Consider the following 16374-nt stretch of genomic DNA (forward strand, 5'->3'; position numbering starts at 1 on the left):
CATCAGCAGAGAGGAGAGGGGTACAATCAATTTCATAGAGAAAAGGGAAGAAAAGCCTCAAGTAGATAAGGAAGAGAGGGGAAAGGGACACCAGGAGTTCCAGAGGAGAGGAGCATCGTTGTGAAGGTAGGACAATGTTTTTGTGACGAGGCAGACAGTTTGTCATCCAGGAGGAGGAGAGCAGTAGAGAGCTGGAGAGCAGATTAATTAGGTGGAGGTGGTCGTTACTGAACCGCACCTTTGCTTCATCTTCCATTGGCGGAAACAAGATGACAGTGTGGTTCATGTAAATCACACTTACCGCTCCTGACTTCAACATCCTCTTGTCCTGTTCCCCTCATTTGTGTTCATGTTAAGGAAAACTATGAACTTATAGTAATTCCAAACCGGAGGGTTTTAAAAAATGAGACAAATATCAAAGGACTTCTTTATTTCAGTTTTAGTTATAAATTATAGTACATGTTAACAGTAAATTTGATCAACATTAAAAGAAATGTCTTCAATCTGGCTGCGATGGATAACCTGTTGGTGCAGATTACTTTTCCGGATTTTTTTTTTTTTTCATATTGCTGATTTTAAACATCCTGTGTGTTTTAATTTTTTTTTTTTTTTTTTTTAATTTTATATACTGGTTTGATCCCCGAAGGGAAATTAAGACAGACAGCACACTCTAGCTACTGATTACAAACGCATGCATACATGTGAGTACAGGCCCCTGTATCACACACACACACACAAGGGGGCCTGTAGGCATGCAGGGGAGGTAGAGTGGCAGGCAGCTCCTTCTTGGTGCGCCTCAAATGAGCAATTTTTTTGTAAAGGGGACGGCACCTTGCTCAAGGGTGCCTCGGCAGTGCTCCGGAGATGAGCTGACACCTCCCACTGTCAGCTCACCTCCGGGTATATTTTGGGGGGGGCGGGAGCGGGAATCGAACCGCCGGTCTTGAATCATAGGACGACCTGCTCTACCGCCCGCTTTACCACTGAGCCACTGCCGCCCCCTGTTGCATGCAACAGGGTTCCCATTCATTAATATTGAATATATAGTTGTGGTGTGTCCCATCAAGTCATCAATGAGCACGTTATAGTTCGGTTTACTAGATTAGATTACTCTGACAATATGTTATCTGACATCTAAAGTTAGGATTTGTCCCAAAACAAATATAAATGTCATTTAAAAAGAAACTATTTTTTTAATTTATTTTTTTTATAAATAATTGGTAATTGAATTAACTACACTTTAAATATATTGCATTTCTATATGTCTGGTATTTTCCAATAAGATGTAAAAAATCTAATGTAAAGCTTTTCCTTCATATAGCAATGTGTATTCTATTTTTAAAAAATGCATGATAATGAGTGTTTCTGCTCTCCCTCTGCCTTGCTTCTTTAATATAATTGTCATTTTCTCCACCACATCCCCCTGACCCAGCAATAGCTGAGTGCTTTAATATTAGGTAATGTCCGTGATTGCAATGTGTTGTCGTGATTGTCAGTGATGCAGAGGGTGAAACTCGCTTGCATCGTGAACAGCACAGCGGAGCAGACTACAACAATTTTCCAGTCTACCAATCTTGTCTCCTGCAGCTGCAGTGGGTATGTTTTCCAAGGGTAGTGAGTGGGGTAACCTTAGAATACAGATATCGGAGGCAAAATGAGAAGGAATCTAAAATTAACCAGAACAGGGAAAGGAAGAGAGATATTCAGATAGCAGCAGAAAATGGAGCGTGTGAGAAACATTTATATGAAGGAAGGTACCGGGGGGGATGTATAAGTAAGGGTGGGGCCGCCTTCGCAGCAGAATGTGGAGGTGTGCCACAGAAAAGGATGCACTCACCTGGCTGCATGCCATCCAGCTGCCTGCTTTCACCCTCTGCAGCCTGTTACATATAAGTTCTACACAATGGCAGCAACAGACAAAATTTTCCATCGTTTGACCAGTTTAGCAAAAATAAATGTGCAAAAATGTTAATTGTGTGTTAGAAAGTGTGTGGGAGGAAACGTGCATCTCGCACACCAGCTCACATCAAGCCAGCGCATTTGTTGCCCTGGTGGTACAACAAACCTGTTTCCTTCCTCTCCCTCCCACCGTGCTCCAGTAGCCTGCAGCTTGTCCCAGATGAACCCAGTCAAGGGAAGGCTCTCTGCCTGACAATGACTTCTTACCATCTGTACGACATCCATAAACATACTGCACTGCACACATTCACACAATAGATCAAGATACAGCTGCTGTTGAAGAGGGCGTGTTGGAGTAAATGAGAATGGGTGTGGGTGTGCATATGTGTATGTGTGTTTGTGCGAATCCTTTTCATGGCAGCAATGCTCCAGAGGCTTACTGCTGGTCACATTATCATACTATTTAATGCAGCGTTATTTGAATGGCAGCGGCAGTAGGATCTAGATGATGTTGGGAGCTGCTGCTGTAGCAGAGAGTTGTTTCTCGTTGCTGAATAGATTTGGAGTTTATGATTACCCTTTCTACAATATGGTGGAGAATGTAATCTCTCCTCTGACGCAGGCTGCCTAATTGAGCTGTTCCATCAAAGAGATGAATGGGAGCAGGGATTTGTGCGAGGAGAGAGGGACGGAGAGGGCACAGGGATATGCAGTGAGAAGAGAGGGAGAGGAGGCAAAGGGAGGATGGTGGGAGCAGCTTTAATCAGATGGAGAAGGTGAAGAAGTGGACTTCCTTTGAAGAGCAGTGCACTTTGCATCCGTTAATGCACGTTCACTACCACATGTGTTGCGGAGGTTGGGGGGGGGGATCAACAAGGATGGAGAAAAGGGCAAGGTCACAGGGGAGGATGGGTGTGGCAAAAGCACACTGGAGAAAAGGGAAAGGATGAAGAGAATGTCTGAGATTTAAGCACAGTATTGATTGAAGATGGCTATGAGAAACAAAAAAAAAGAACTCAGCAATGTATGCTGGGATATTTATTTTTTGCTGTGTTAATTTCTGTGGGATGATATTGTCTAATAGTTATGCAGTTGAGGTGTAGTCTGGTGTTGTGTAGAAGTAGTTATCTGCTCTCAATCTGCCAGTTAGGAGCAACTCCAGGGAAGAGCAGCGCTGCACTGGCCCTTAGCTCCCCGGCAACCTGTTAAGCCTCAGGGCATCTTTGTCAGTCATCCTGTTCATCAAAGACAAATGTCAGAGCACACACACACACACACACACACACACACACACACACACACACACACACACACACACACACACACGTAACACGCGTCTGCACAGAAACAACTTCTGCAACACACAAATAAATGCTCTCCAAAGACACGTTGCAGACATTCTGTTGCAGTGCACCAAATTAAAGATTCTCTAACGTTGCCTCCCTGGCCTGATTACTCAGGCGTCTGTTGTGGATCAAAGACTGTTTTCTGTTGATCTAGCTATTAAATCAGGAGTGAGGTAAAATAAGGGTTAACATGGAGAGCCGGCACAGAGACTCAAGAAAAACTGTTGCATTTGTGTTTCCTTTTTACTCTCCTTTATGAAAAATGGTTGTAAAGTTATAAACTCACAAATGAAGATTCAAAGGACTACGAGTTGTCTCACCATATAGGTGTGTTTTGGAAGTGTGTGTGTGTGTGTGTGTGTGTGTGTGTGTGTGTGTGTGTGTGTGTGTGTGTGTGTGTGTGTGTGTGTGTGTGTGTGTGTGTGTGCGCACCTTAAGGATGCTGTCAATATGTAGAGTCCCCCACCCAATGCCTCCTCCTACAGCTTGGGGGCTGTTTGATTTATCCTGTGCAGATGGGAGTCGGCCCACTGGGTGTCAAGTGGGGGATCGTGTAGACATGCTGTCAGGGTTTGGTATGGAATACATTGTGGTGATTTAGGGAGCTAAGGGTCAGATGGATTGATGGGCCAACCATGGGTAAATGATTATAGTGAATTGAGGAGGAGTGAAGGAGGCCTGCAAAAGTGGAAAATGAAATTTGCAGAGGTGAGATGAGACAACCACGGAGGAAAATCCAAAGGTGGGAAGGATTGATGGATCAAAAGGCAGCAAGATGGTGCAGTGATGGCAGGAATATAAAAGCTGAGATGGAAGGTGATACAAAGTAGAAGACTACTGTCATAACAATTGTTCTGGACCACCTTGTTCCCGTCATCACTTCTCACTTGGGGTGATGGTCTCTCTTCACAGAGAAGTAAAACAAACCTTCAACTTGGTAATCCAGTTTTCCTTTGCCGCCTCTCTGTCTCTGTTCTTTTCCATAACCTTCCCATCATGTACTTCTTTGTTTCCACTTGCCATTATCAGTATTAGACAGAGAAGCCCACACCAGGGTCTTAATCAGAATAATGACTAAGGACTCTATCATTCTTTACAGAATGATGCTCTCAGACAAAGACTCATAAATCCCACCCTGTATTACAGCTGAACCTGCAATGGAGACTTGGGCTGAAATGAAGGCGTCATGTATGAAAATTTAATTTGGCAGAGTGAATTACCTTATTACAGTTTTTCAGAGGTGATGATACGAGGAAGGAGGAATCAGAGAATTCCCTTGCGTAGGAGATAATAGTGGATCGAACTGTAGTCATGTTCTTTAGAGAAAAATACAATAAGGTAACTAAAACAAACGCACCATTATCCCATTGCATTATCCTTTTGATACAACACATTTTCAAATTCTGTGAATTACATTTCTTCAGCACATGAACTAGACTGGGAAATAATAAAGTATAAGACTGAATATGAAGTAAGGGGGATGTGAACCTCCATGATCGACCTTCACTGCGTCTCCTTGATGCTGTCTTCATCCCTCTTTTTTGTCTATGACTAAATTATGTCTTTGTCTCAGTGAAATAGAGAATTCCCCTTAGTGCCACTCCATCTGGACCACAGTCAGCTCTATCAAAGAGACTTCATTGTCTCCGACAGTGACTATAATTGGAATAAACTGACCCTCTGTCCAGTGTGTTTCCCTGTTGCGTCTATGAAGTGTTCTGTTGATGGTCAAAGATGCTTCTATGTGCGTTTGTGACTCATCCCGAAGGGCATCTCATCGAGACGTCTTTAAAAAATGATGTAGGAAATAATTAGGGTTTTTATTGCGTTTCCATTCCTCCGACCACCGAACTTTTAAAAATTGACATATAGTTGGTCAAGTTTTTCAAAAATCTATAACAGAATCCTCATTTTATCCAAAAAAAAAATCAGGCTAAAATTGTAAACGCAAAGAGCAGCAGCAGTAGTCGTAATAATAGTAGTATAGTCGTAGCAGCAGACTTCTAGTATTCATAGTAGGTGTAGAAATGTTTGTAGGCTGGTCAAACATAAACAGATTCCACTTTTCTTTTCTTTTATTCTTAGTTTGGTACAGCTGAGTTCTAGTTTGTCAGTTGAAGGTAATTTGAATTTTCATACAATTATATCATTTAGTTAAACTGATTTAATCTAATCTTAATTTAATAATAAAGTAAAGTAATAAAACTTTTATTAAACACTGAAGTTACATTTTGAGTTGACATGTGATTGTACCCCAGGCTCACTGTAAGCCAGCCTTACAGCCTTACAGCTTCCATGGTACGATTTTAACCAGGTACAAACATTTATTTCTGAAGAACTGAAGTAGTATCTTGGACGAGAGGTGAAACATCTTAAAGCTTTTCCCAAGAGGCCACTTGACTTTATTCAACACAGAGATCTACCAGCACCTGGATGACTGACAATCTTCACATGTTCATGAACAATAAGTTTTTGCTTTCAGGGGTAGACTGGACTATAAACATATTTAGAGAAGCTAAATTAGCTGTCAACAGCTCCCGATTGCGAGTCAGTGCATATAATATACAGTAGGCTTATTGGTTTATTAATGACCTTATTTGTGAACATATTGTGTCCACATGTGGGAATTTTATCATCCTAGTTCTGCTTTCTTTGCCTGAACTGTATATTAAGGGGACATGGCAGCATAGGTTCAGTAATTATTGATTGGATGCTGAGATGTTTGCTGTATTCGTCATTAAACATGAGGGCACGTTGTTTCTCAGTATTGTAGGTTTCTTTAGCACAGTTTGCTTTGCTTTAAGTTATCAGTCGACCCAAATCTGATAAATGTTTGACAGGTTTTTAGAGGTCTGCTGTTCTGTTAGTTGTTCTCTGACAATGGGTCTTAAAAGGGATAGCGTGTTACAGGAGTGTTTGACTAAGGTGACTAGGATCACATAGGAGCACTGATGCTATAAAACTGCAAAACATTTTTCATGTTTATGTTTGATGTCTTGATTACTGTACATTACAGTTATGTTTAGGAGTCTTTTCACACAACACAGAGTTAATCAGAGAGTCTGAGATCAACATGGAAAACTGAAAATTATGTCCCTCAGTTGCAGATTAAGGCTAAGACCTGCACTGATAACATGGGGATCAGTGTTTGGTACGTTGCCTTCATGCTTAAGAACGTAAACATAACCAATGTTTGTTGAAGCTGCTTGAGTCAACTGAATATCACAGCTTGACATCAACTGAGCGGAACACATTCTAACTTTCTCATATGTGAAGCAGTGTGGTTTGACTGTGTGGTGAATCCATTAAATCTTATTTATTAGAGCTGTATTCACTGAAGTGTATTGATTTTGTTCCACTCTACACCTGCGCTTCATTTGAATGAACTATAACCAAAACAGACAACCACAAAGCCCCGTCATCACACCGTACACACTCCATCAGGCACAACATCTTCAAATACTGCAGGTGATGCAAGTAAACAGGCTGTCGGTGTTTGTCTCCTCTCGGTGTCTCGGCAGTGTTGTGACTGCAGTTTCTCGCAGGCGCTTCATCTGCTGTGTCAGCCATGATATATTTATTAGAGTTGGATTACAGAGAGTGGGAGGGAATCAGGTTTTCAGTGAGTTGTAATCCCTATACAATGGCTTAATTTAATCTCACCTACTGTGCCATCCTATTACACACTGCACCCACCGTATACATGCAGTTATTGGCTGCTGGAGAGCAGATGAAGGACGCACAGGGTTTAAATGTCACACAAGAGGTGTGGAAACAAAAGGGGTGGATCGTAAAAAAAGAAGCCGTTAAGAAGGGAAACAGATTATGAGCAGCAGGAAAGACATTCAAGTACAGTATGTAGAAAAAACAGAAAATAAAGAGAAAAGATGTAAAAACAGAGGAGGTTGCTCTTCAATTTGTTCTCTTTAGTTTTTGTTTGTGAGTTACAACAGATGTGTCGGCTCGAGTGGGCATCTTAATTTTTGATGTTATCTTGTAGTGACTAAATGTAGGAATTGTGGGACTTTTGTATTTTCCTGTATTGCTATTCACATGAATTTGCCTACTCGTGGATGAAATATACTGTGCATGACCCCGAGGACACTTAATTTTCTCAGATTGTTGTATAATACATTTTATTTAAAAGTGTTTTTGACATTTAATTACACAGTCAATACCATCTTTATCAGTAATTCATCATAGAAGTGTTAAAAAGTTTTGCTAAATCTTCTCAGTTTCCCTTCTATCTCACATATTTTGAGTTGCCTCTGCCTCTCAATGTTTGGCCTACTTCAGATCATTTGCATGTCAGCGAGACTTTAAGGGTTTATGTAATATATTCTTCTGTTTTCTTCAACATTTATTGCCCTCATTCCCTTTATCACTCCTCATTATCTACCCATTACCAGAATGCACACTTCCATGCTACCCTCTATCACACTATTTCTACCTAAAAGGACTGATAAATGTAATTCTTGTCTTGTTATTCTAAAGGCAGTGTAGTGTATTTAAATCAAACTGATGTTGTTTGTTCTCAGAATTGATCAGGGAGAAATTGGTCATGACACAACAGACTCCTCTTCACAGTGCTGGAGCTTCAATAATGGAACTCTATATTAAGCTAGAAAATGGTCTGTTTACATGAGACATCATGCTCTGGCACACAGCAGCGAAGATTGAGCAATTTTGTGGCCAAACATGCAGGGCATGCTGTCGTGTAGCAATTTTAGTAAATCACTTTTTGAAATCAGTGCTGGAGAGAGGACTGTGTGATGTAGCAGTGGTCCATATAGGGAGAGTCGCGGGTGAGGTTTCTTGTTAATATGAGGAAAAGAGAAAAGGCTCTAACCCCAGGAGAAAAGACAGAAGCAGCAAGCAGGAAAAACGAAATCGTTCCAGGGTACAAATGTCACAATGGGCAAAACAGAGAGATGAAGAGAAATGGGGAAAGGGGAGGAAAACAAACCACAGAAAAAAAGAGGAGCTGGAAAGAAGAGATTGAGGGCCCAGACACTGTTAACATGTTTAACGACATAATTATGAGCAAAGATCTTATCCTCTGGGTCTTTGGGTGGGGCAGCAGCTGCAGTAGAGAGTAGACTGTTGGGTGAGAAATAAAAGATATTTATCATCTGTAACCTTTTTTATAATGGTCATTTTACATAAGTGTGATCCTGCTTGGAGCTGTGAGCAGGAAGCGCAAAAGTGTGGAGGTGAAGATGGGGGGGGGGGGCAAAGTGGTAGGATAAAGGTTGTTGAGATAGGGGAGCTGAGGGTGACAAAGGAGGGCTCATGTTGCGATTGAAATGTCAGTGAGTGCAGATGCAGATGCACACCTGCCACACACACACACACACACACACACACACACACACACACACACACACACACACACACACACACACACACACACACACACACACACACACAAACAGCTCACCTGCACCTTCTCAGGCTGTGTTCACACTTAATCTATGACTTTAATTAGATTAGAAGGAACACAGCTCAAAACACACTGTAGGAGTGCCTGCAGACTGAAAAGACAGGATGAGCTAGGATATCTTCATCCTTTGCTCAACTATCACATCTCATCAATCTTTATATGTCCTTGTAATTCTGGCTTTTAAATCCATCTCTTTTATGTTTCCATCCCTCCCTCCCTCTCTCCTCCATCCAGCGGTCCAGACGGTCTGCGTTTATTTATGACTGTGTGGACGATGCTTACTGTTTCGACCAGCCTGTGGTTCGGAGGGGGGAAATACAATCCAACAGTAAATGTTAATGACAGGACTTGTATAATGCAGACTGTTCCTTGTGTTGTCAGCTACTTAGCCTGCCAGTGGGTGACCATCCTCCTCCACAAGTGTCATAAAATCTGGGCCCTATTTCAGTGTGAATAGCCTTTCGGCTGTCTGAGAAACGCTCAAAAGTCCTGTTTGTTTGGCTAATGCATGCTTGCAGGAGTTGCTGATGTGCTGGGTGGGTGTCCTACTTAGGAACCTGCAGGATCAGCGAGTTTCAAACCATGCTATCACAGAATGGAGATGATTTATGTCACTTTAGCAGGTGAATCAGTGGACTAGAATATCACCGCTAGTCTATTTTTTTAATTTGAGAAGATGTTTGTCCGTAAATTATGCTGCTCTGTTCTTTAGCAAACACAAAAGTATCAACAGCTGTCCTTAGGCTGCTTTATGTGTTTCTATGGTGTAGAAATAGACTGTCAGACCTTGTTGGCCTAACTCAATATGAAAAGCTCATCAACTGGTTGTTTAGCCACAGGGAAAGGTCACCGCAGCTTCCTTTGCATCTTTGTGGTGCCCTCTTTCTCTCTCTCTCTCTCTCTCTCTCTCTCTCATACACACACACACACGCACACACACACACACACACACACGAATTAGAACCAAGCCCCTTCTGTCATTTCTCATAACTGAGGGACCACAGGAAAGAAAAGGAGATGAAGGAGTGCAGGGAAGTTATGGCCACAGCTGGGGCTTCAGCTTGTAGGGCAGTTCTCCAGCAGATGAAGGAGGGGGGGGGATGGGGAACAGGGTGCAGGTGGGGAGCAGTGAGGAATGAGCAGAATATGCAAAAAATATACATAAAAATAGAGATGAAATGAACCAGTACCTTCACTTTTTTGCTTATTCTCTCTGTCGGCCTCCTGGAATGGATGTTGTAGCGCTAGATCTACTTGTTACTCGCTTTAACCGTCCCTTTAATGGTAGATGACAACATTCGTGCATCCATACAGACTTCTGCACACACAGGCCTGAACAGGTTGTCTGTTTACTCTCTTTCATTTTTTTCCAGCAATGCTGAAAATCACTATGCGTTCTGGAAAATGTCATGTCCTTGATCCCTTTGCACTACTACACACTGATGCGTGGAGGGTCTGGAGCTGCACAGGCAAGTGAGGAGGGGGGATTTGCAGAGATGGGAATCGTCAGCGGGGACGGGGCTGTGCGCTTCTGATAACACTGCAGCTTTTGATAGTCTGGGACATCTCTGTTGGAGAGCACGAGGAACGCTGCCTCAAACAGATCCCTGCCACGGACACCATTGATAATTATTGGATTTGGTTACAGAAGAGAAATGTATTTCTGATGATAATGATACCAGATGCGGTAGGAATTAGTCATCACTTAGCTGGGCTAGCTTGTATATTCCCGACAGACTGCTTTCTCTCAAGTTTGTGACACATTAATGTCATAGGATGATAATGAGCTACCTATAATTGTTCTGTGTATCCTCTGTAGTGTGTGTTTATGTAATGAAGATGAATATACAGAAGCTTCTTCCCGTAGTACGTCTTCACTCTAACAGGAAGGAGAACACTCTGGGTGGCAGGGGTGAGGTAGAGGAGTTCAGGGAGAGAAAAGGGAAAGTTTATAAGGAGTGAGAGCAATCAGTGGGGAGCAGAGTATAGAGAACTGAAGTGAAAGAGAAAGAGCACCACAAGTATAAGAAGACACTTTCTGCAAAGATGACAGTCAGGAAGGAGGAATTCTTTCATGTTTGTGAAGCATGTAGACACAGCAAGGGAACTGGAGAAAGACAGAAATGAGAAAGAGCAAGAGATGGAGAGACCGGAGACAGGCGATGGAGGAGAGGGAGTATGGGGGGATGGGATGGGGAGGATGAATGTGAGGAGGGGGAGGGGGGTGAAATATTTGCTGTGTGTGGTTGAGCTGGAGTCAGGAGGTTGTCATGGTGATAGCGGGGTGAGAGAAGGAATGGAAGGCAGGACTATTGATACCTAGGCACCGTGTGTACACGCAAGAATACACACATGCACGAACACACACACATACACACTAACTACAACAAGCAAATCTAGTCACGCATAACAATGCTGACCTCCCACATTCTGAGTAAACACACACTAACTCTCTCATGTTCACACAGGTGTCGCATACTAATCAGCTGTGTATAATGCTCAGCAGCCACACAACCATGCAAACCATGTGTCATCATGCTTCAGTCATTATCCTCATGCTTCCCTATTTGAATGTCAACCAAATCTTCTCAAACTGACTTGTCTTGCCGACCAGTTACCTCAAAAAATACCCCGCCCTGTTGCAGAGCGTGACGCGCGTGAGTCTGGCTGCGCATCTGCAAGACCGAGCAACAGTTTTTCTCTTAGCTACTGTGTTCCTGTGTGTATTCATGACATGAAAAGATAAGAGAGACAGCAAAAGATGCTGCTATAGATAAAAGCAGTATCTCCACGGCATCTCCAACGCACACACATTTCCACAGTGGTAATCAGTAGATTTAAAAAAAAAAACCCAAATTCTGCATAACTAGAGATAAAACGGCTGCAAAAAAATAAATAAAAATCCCCATCTCATTATTTGCATATGCTGCTGAAAAGATGTATTATTTTTTGTATAAGATTTACTTAAATTAATAGAGAGAAGCCCACTGTTTTTTTCATACTTCTTCTTATAGTGACAATAAAGATAAAATTAAAGATCTGTTACATCCAGACAGAAGTGTATAAATTCCTCCTTAGCTCTTCTTCACGACTATGATCCTTTTATGAATTTAAAGATATTTGTAGATTTGAAATATTGGACTAGACGAGAGCTACAATATGCATTATTTTATGTCGCCCGTTCTCTCCTGTCTTTTTCTCTTCGATTTCCCCTCATTGGGCATTTATGAACTATTTAGGAACATTACAGCTCCTTCCTCATCCCTAGAAAGCCTTCTACATGATTAGATGAGGAGCACTTAAAGGGAAGTGCTGCTTTTGCAACTTTTAACAAAGTTAATGGGATTGCCAAGAATCCGTCATCTGACCTGGTTAAACATTTTGAAGATGTCAGTCACAAAGTCCAGTGAGTTATTTTGGCTAAGCAGCAAATCCTCTGTACAGTATTTAATTGTATCTGTCTCGTTACACTGGAGCTTTTAGAGTTTGCAATTGTTGTCAAAAAAAATGCAATTTTTACGTTTCTGTATTTTGCATTGCTCTGATTGGTGAGTCACTAGTTTGTCGGTGTTCCTTATGTCCATGAGTAGACGTTTGTCATTTCACATTTGATTCCATGTCTTCATAAACCCGACAGCAGGTAAGAACTGTCAGGCTGGGAAGGGAGGGTGGGGTTGGGCACCTTCCCACAGTCGTTGGACCACTTGCGTCCTTCATGCAAATGTACCAGTAAAGCACTATGGGTGACCTTGGTGTGCCTGCAGCTCATTTCCCTGAACTGGTGAAAGGATTACATCCAGCCTGAAGAGCGCCTCGTCATATGTTTCTGGGAAAAATCTAATTTCTAGCAGTAAGTTTTCTGCAGGGAAGCTCTGGGCAAAATTTAAAAAAAAAGGGAAAAAAAGCCTTCATTAAATACTATGAAAACATTTTGCCTGTGGTTAAAAAAAAGAAATACCAATTTTCTTTTATGTAAATATGATAACTTTGTTATCCCAAATGAAAATGTGTTTTTTTCTCCTATACATTAACCTGCTGTGATGAAGGTCCTGTGTTACACTGACACACTCCACACCCCTCCTCAGGGCGTGGCATGCAGATTCTCCCTGTAGAGGAGGCTACGTGTGCTTGCATGTTGTATGAGCCACCGGCAGCTTTGTCCTCCGTTGCTGTGTGGGCCACTTATCACCTGACCCAAGGGATCATTCCCTCCTCCTCCTTGTCTTCCTCCTCCTCCTCCTCCTCCTCCTCCTCCTCCTCCTCCTCCTCCTCCTCCTCCTCATCTCTGTCTGCAGAATGACTGACTGTACAGCCCTCCTCAAACGTCACTATTTACACTAGCTAACATAATTGTGCACCAATAGCACAACACAAAGCAGGCCTCAGGACCATTGCATACTTTTTTTTATGTTATGGCTGGTTTGTCATCTTTACGCTCCTGTGTCTGGTTTCAGGGTTATCTTTGAAAAAGACTGCACTGATGTCAGCTGCTTTTTTTTTATTGGGCCGCCCGGCTCCAGTTAGATCCTCAAAGGCTTTACTAGCACACTGACATAAAATCTCATTTTCACCCCTCTGATCTCCCTTTAATTTGTCTCTCTAAGGGATGAATGGCCGTGTGCAAACAAGCTCACTGCGGGCTCTCCGCTAAGCTCTGCTTAGGAAGCGGCAGCAAAAAAAAAAATCACATCAAAATAAAATAAAAAAGCACAAACAAACAAACACACAAACAACAAGCCATAATCCGGAAGAACAGGAGAAAAGGTGAGAGGCTGACTTTCAGAAATAAGAAGAGAGAGAGAAGGGATGTAGGATGCATCAAACAGGGACAGAGAAGGTCACTCCTAATAGCTTGCTGGCTTGATTTTATAATGCCATGATTGCCCCGATTTACTTAAGCTAATGCCACTGGCAATTTACTTCATGGACACTAAACCACTCTTGCACAAAAACTATCGTGATAGTATTCATCATTGCATGTCCCCACTGCACACAGAGTGCATACCAATGCAACCTGGAGGACATGTGGCATGCATGGTGTCGTTTGTGTTCACCACATCTTATATCTTTCATGACACAGAGGGTGTGTCTGTAATTACTGCGCTTCGTGCTGCAGGCACAGAATCTGATGGATGCTGTGGCTAATGAAGCAAATACACCCGAAGGCAACAATGCAGAAATGTAAGGAAACTGTGTGTGTGTGTGTGTGTGTGTGTGTGTGTGTGTGTGTGTGTGTGTGTGTGTGTGTGTGTGTGCGTGTGCGTGTGCGTGTGCGTGTGCGTGTGTGTGTAAGCATATGTTTACAAACAGCATAAATTGCTCATTTAGTGAACAGACAGAATTTTATTGACTTACTTACCGGTTAAATTTTCTCTTTTCTGTTTAGTTCAGTTTTTTCCATGTATATTACCCTCTGGTTGCACATGAATTGCAAACAAACAACACGAAAACAGCTTGAATATGGTCACATTTCCCAAATACTGGGTCTATTTCAAAAGTTCACTGTCATAAGTTCAAAGTTCACTGTCATCTTCTATAAAAAGGGCCAAAGCCTCGGGAGGCTGAGGTCCTTCAAAATCTGCAACACTATGCTGAGGATGTTCTTCCAGTCTGTGGTGGCCAGTGAGCTCCTCTATGCTGTGGTGTGCTGGGGCAGTGATCTGAGGGTGGAGGATGCCAAGACACTGGACTGACTGATCCGCAGGGCTGGTGACATTGTGGGAGTTGGGCTCACTTACTGTAGTGTTGGAGAGGAGGACATTGTCCAAACTAAGGGCCATCTTGGACAATGAGTTCCTCCCCCTGTACAGGACAGTGATGGGATTTAAGAGTACATTCAGTACTAGGATGACCCTTCCTAAATATACAACTAAACACCATAGGAAATCTTCTCTGCCTGTGGCCGTCAGGCTGTACAATGCCTCACTTTAATACGCAGTGAAGGAGAAATGAAGTGGCAGTTATTGTTAATGCGTTGTATCTGTATATGTGTTTATATATAATTCTGTGTATTTATTAATTTATTTATCTCTAATCTCTTTGTTCTTCTTAATTCTAATTTATCTACTCTTGTCTCACTTTTTTACTTATGTCCTACTGTGTGGAGTAACTGTAACAAAAAGCAATTTCCCTCTTGGGAATAATTAAAAGATTCTGATTCTGATGACTTCACCTACCCAAACACACACCATCATCCTGCTCCATTTTGTTTTGTTTTATTGATACATCTCCATTTTCTATGACTAATCTATTGACAGGCAGCCCATAAGTGAATTATCATATCAGTGGCCTTAAGTGAGCAGCATCTAACATTCTAAAAGCACAGAAAGCCAGAGGCAGCACTCCATCTGCAAGACCAGCTCCATTATCTGACAGAAGAGATCAGGTGACCCGCTGACACACGGTCAGATCTTTACTGATACACACACACATACAGGGAATCTGATACACCCTTACATCAGGTTAACACCCGGTTTTTGATCGTTACAGAGCTTTTTCACAGCTGTCATTGAATCATCACTTTTTAATCCATCTTCTTTGGGGTTTTTTTTTACATCCCACTTCTTTCTCCCTTTTCCTCACACAATCTATTAAATTTTTATGCGCTTTGTTATGGATCACCTTGCTTCATCTGGCCCTTCTTTCCTTTTGCCAAAATTCTTTCCACTTTCCATCTCTCCACCTCTCCTCTCTCCAAACCTCACATATATTGTAATGAGTCCACTCCCTTCCCCTTGAATTATTCACCACTTCTTTTATTCCACAATTCCTATTGTGACTTAAGGGGAAAAACATCAATAAATAAACCACACTAGAGGTACTTGCTTTTGCTTTCTTGCCAATAGAAGGGGGAAAAGATATACATGTTCAAAGGAGAGAATTGGAAAGATGAGATTTGTAAAGAACTTTGAGAATCTTGTACCACTGTTTTGTATTTTAACTTTCTGCGTGAGAAGTCTATGAATGATTTCACCTCATAAATATTTGAATACTTCAACACTTAGAAACAAAGTCTATGTTTTGTCTCTTGAGCATCTGAAGTATAGAGATGAAGATGAAGTATTTGAGCTCACACATGAACATCTGAGTGTGTGTGTGTGTGTGTGTGTGTGTGTGTGTGTGTGTGTGTGTGTGTGTGTGTGTGTGTGTGTGTGTGTGTGTGTGTGTGTGGCACCAGCAAATGTGTCTATGTGTATATATGTGTGTGTATGTGTCAGCAATACTGCAAAAACGTAAGTGTCCATGTTTGAATAACTGCAGTAAGATGCTGTGTGGAGACCCTGTTGTCATGGCAACCAGAGAGAGAGAGAGAGAGAGGGTGGATCAAGTTGTCTGCCCTCATGGCTCTTCTGACAACCTTTATTTTCTCCAGCTTTATGTCATTCCAATATTAACTCCTGACCCTTGACAGGAGGAGGGGTTGGGGTCATCAGTGGAGCTGCAGGCACTTGGAATATGAGGAAAATACAAAGGGTTCATTTGATATTAGTTTGAATGGAATGCTATGTTATGGCCATGTGTATAATTACACTAGACTTGATAAAAATGCCATCTGCACATTGGTTAAAGAAAAGGTCTAATTCTCGTTGAGTATGAAGCATTTACCTGAAAACCCGTGCTACTACCTCTAGTAAACAAAGTGCAACAGAATGAGGTAATTATTGGCTTCCCACCATGCTGAAAAGC

General features: G+C 42.0%; 1 protein-coding gene across 2 annotated transcripts in view; it reads left to right on the forward strand.

Annotated features, from left to right (window-relative positions):
- The window catches only part of l1cama (L1 cell adhesion molecule, paralog a), a 38984-nt gene continuing 22610 nt past the window's right edge, over positions 1-16374 (forward strand). For both annotated transcript variants that reach the window (XM_068325076.1, XM_068325085.1), the window contains exon 1: positions 1-126. The gene's annotated coding sequence lies outside the window, so the exon portion shown is untranslated. The remainder of the gene's footprint in view (positions 127-16374) is intronic.

Source organism: Antennarius striatus, chromosome 2 (assembly GCF_040054535.1).
Source record: "Antennarius striatus isolate MH-2024 chromosome 2, ASM4005453v1, whole genome shotgun sequence".
Classification (NCBI taxonomy): Eukaryota; Metazoa; Chordata; class Actinopteri; order Lophiiformes; family Antennariidae; genus Antennarius; species Antennarius striatus.